The sequence below is a fragment of the Sturnus vulgaris genome, chromosome 3, assembly GCF_052056855.1.
Source record: "Sturnus vulgaris isolate bStuVul1 chromosome 3, bStuVul1.hap1, whole genome shotgun sequence".
NCBI lineage: Eukaryota > Metazoa > Chordata > Aves > Passeriformes > Sturnidae > Sturnus > Sturnus vulgaris.
This window is the reverse complement of record NC_142245.1, coordinates 60,412,211-60,415,733: the sequence shown is the minus strand read 5'-3', so window position 1 is coordinate 60,415,733 and position 3,523 is coordinate 60,412,211. Positions and strand designations below refer to the sequence as shown.

The 3,523-nt window shown below is 42.1% G+C and overlaps 1 long non-coding RNA gene across 1 annotated transcript; it reads right to left on the bottom strand.

Moving 5' to 3' along the window:
* Positions 1-602: 602 nt before the first annotated feature.
* On the bottom strand, positions 603-3,523 carry LOC148224376 (uncharacterized). The gene is made up of 2 exons (XR_015802486.1): positions 3,278-3,523; positions 603-1,218 (listed from the first exon to the last, which is right to left on the bottom strand). It is a non-coding gene; the product is annotated as an uncharacterized LOC148224376 (long non-coding RNA).

Below are 3,523 nucleotides of genomic sequence, written 5' to 3'. Positions count from 1 at the left end.
GATGTGCTGAATGAAGGTCACTAAGGTCCAGCAGCATCAACAAAACACAGGTCACTGGGGAGAAGAGAAAGCAAAAATGTGAACAGTGCCATCTCACAGGACTAGCAGGTCTGAAATAGAATTCTAAATCCCCAAATTCCTAAAGAAAATTCATCTGCAGGGCAGCACCACCCAGCATTAACAAGGAGTAAAGGGCAAGGCTTGTTTCACATACATTGATGTTACATGACTAGAAAGAAACAAAGAAGGTGGAAGGGAGGAGCTGCTATGGAATACCACGTCACTCCGTGACTTGTTTACAGGTTGCAGTAAAAATTCTGTCACTGAATAGCATCCAGTGCAGTCAGGAGGTGTCATCAAGCTGTTTTTCAGTGAAAACTAGAATAATTTGAGGTTTCAATTCCAAGTTTTGTTTCAACAGAGGTTTCATATGAATAATGATTCAAATCATGTTCTGGCCAAAAAGTAGTGGCACATTTTGTTTCAGGAGGGGTTGGTTCTTTGACTGGAGTCCTCGCTCAGCTTCCATGATGTATTCTGTTGCCATTTCCTACTTGATATGCACCAATGGTATAAAGGATATAAAACCAGAGCAACAGAAGTAGATTTTAAAAAAAGGTTTAATTGTGGTAAAAAAGCAGACTGGCATAGACCAGTACAACCTGTATTCCAGACACAAAGAAATACTGAGCATGTGTATAGACCTGCCACAAATCACATCTTTCACTGCTTTATTTACTGGTCCCATAATAATCTGCAATGAAAAAATATGCAATGCTGTTTTAATAAGAATGTATACTCTGGAGTACAATTCAGGTTTTCTGAGGGTTAGAAAAATAAAAGTCCAGAAAACAGAGAAAAACAACTGATGTTTTGAACTAATAAAAGGTTAGTAATCTTATGACATAGAAACAGATTCTTCTCAATAAATTGTAGTAATAAGATAATATTGCCACATTATTACTAAACCAAACACATTGATGATATTTTGCAACTGGAAATGAGAAATATAATAGGGATCGTTGTTGTAGATGATGTTGTATCTCATTTGGACATAACAATAGAGTAGAGCTTCAGTTATGGAAATATCATGGGGAGGCATGTCGGCTGTGGGTCTTGTTTCAGATGATCCCTTTCATACCACCATCCAGAAAGCATCGCAGTAATGACTGGTTTCATTGGTTCTTTCTTACTTATCAAGCGTCCATCATTCAGGATCTGATTGAAAAACATGAAACAAAGAGTTTAATAGAGGAGTACCCATATGAACACACTAAGAGCTCAGAAAAATGCGACAAAACAGGAAGAAGGTACATCAGATCATATCTCTCACTGAAACTAGTGATTTCATTAAAATGTATATAATAGATCTGATTAATCATTATGAGCAGGTTCACTTTAACTGTTTGAGACATTTTATTCCATTACTATCCTGCTGAGGACCTAGCAGGACACAGCTCAAGGGTGTCTTAAAAACTTATTTACTCTAGTATCTTCATATTCCTCAATTCCTGGGCTATCTGTCAGTATCTGCAGTTTGCTTCTGAGTTTCTCTAGACCAAAGAAATTGCATTAGCATCTCACTGTACTTAGATGTCATGCACCCAACATGCCAGCAACAGAACTGTCCCTTGAGTTTATCCCAGTGTCTCTGCCAGTCACTTCTGTTTCACTGGGCATCACTTCCGACAGCCTCCTACCAGAAAATATGAATCTGGACAGAATTTTTCCTCTGAAATAAGGCATGTAAGTACCTCATTGCCTGACTCTTGCTAGCCTGAAGCAAAAGAGCAGGCAATTTCATCAGGTACAGTGGCATGCCTGCTCCTCTGCACACCTTTCTGTCCCCGTAAATATGCTGAGTATTGACAGCTTTCACTTCTAATCTTCAACTCATTTCAAACTCATCTGTTGCTATGACACTCTCATTTTTTTTTACTTTCTAGCATTTGCAGTATTCTGATTTGAAACAGGCTGTCTGAACAGTGGGAAGCAGAACTGGCTGTCTGCTTTCAGCTACAGCAGACTGTCACTGAGAGAGAGCTGGTTCAGAAAAGACAGACCTGTGGATGAATGCAGATACCACAGAGTTCTCCCAGAGAATAGTGCTGACTGAGGGTTTCAGTCATTAGTAACATTGATTTTTACCTGATGTTCATCCCTAAGTGTTGCTTCAATTACCACACCTAAGTACTTCCCTACACACATTACTAGATCCAGCATGCTCATTTCAGTAGCCTTAAATAGAAGCCTTTTAAAGGCTGTAGAAGAGATTTCAGTGATAGTTTAACTAATATAGCATTGAAGTCTTCCTCCTTTATGGGAGAACAAATGGGAGACGGAACAGAGAGCACAGTTATTGAGATATTCTGGCCTTGGTGGATATAGACTGTGGAATAAGCAACCTAAGATATGAGGGAAGAGCTGGGAAAGTACAGCATATGCAGCTATCAAGTTTTTTGAAACTATGTGGTTTTTGTAAGGTTGCCAAGTAATGCAAACAATAGGCTGATTCTGTAACTAGGGGGAAATTCTGGCTTGGGGATGTGACTGCTTTAGAGCTGTAACTGCTTGGGGCTGCAACAATATCTAAGGCTGAACTGTGAGGGTAATAAACGACTTCAATAACTTCAGTGACTTCAATTAATACAACTCTGACTTCAACTTCTTTTTGCTCAGGATTTGGCTTCTTGCTTGGATTATTTTTGCAACCGTCCTTTGAAATCCCATCTCTCAGTCGCGTGGCATTCCTTCTCTGCCTTGCTTTTTTTACCTAATGAAATACAGGTTCATTCATATAGTCGTATAGTCATATAGTCATATTAAGCACAATCAGACATCAGTGTGAAGGAGGAAGTAGCAAATCCTGCCTTGTTTAGCAACAGTGAGAACGTCAGCAAGAAAGTTGACTGCCCTGCCAGGGCTGAGCAGAAATATTTACAAGTGCAGGGCTAGGGGAATGCCCCGCAGAATTCCAGTCCCACTGCCGGGAAAAGGTGCAGTGGAGTTATCCCTGTTTGCTTCTGTCCCTATTTCCTGGGAGCTCGCCCAGAAGAAAGGAACTGACACTGTTTGTTAAACAAACAAATCCGCCGAACAAACTGGAGAAAAGCGCAGTGGTCCGGCCTATGCCTGCCTGTGGACAATGTAAGGGAAACTCATCCAGAGGTCCGCCTACTCTGCACACCTCTCTCCTCCCAATCCACTCTTCCCAGCCCCGTACTGCACCCGCCCCCATCCCTGCAATGCCCGATACCGGGGCTACCTGAGCACTTACTTTGTGAGCAGGATGCAGTTTGGTGCTGAATCAGCTTAGCTGTAGAGGGAGTCTGTCCCACTGTGGTCCGGCTTCTGTTCCGAGAGCCCAGCGAGGGAGACACAGCTCGTTCCAAGGGTTAAGCTTGCCTGGAGAAGGCTGTGTGAAAGGTCACTCCTGCAGCCACGCAATCACTGCCGAGCGCTGAGTCCATGTGAGCAGCAGCCAGGAAGTCAGAAGGCGCTCTCTTCTGTAACAGCACATACT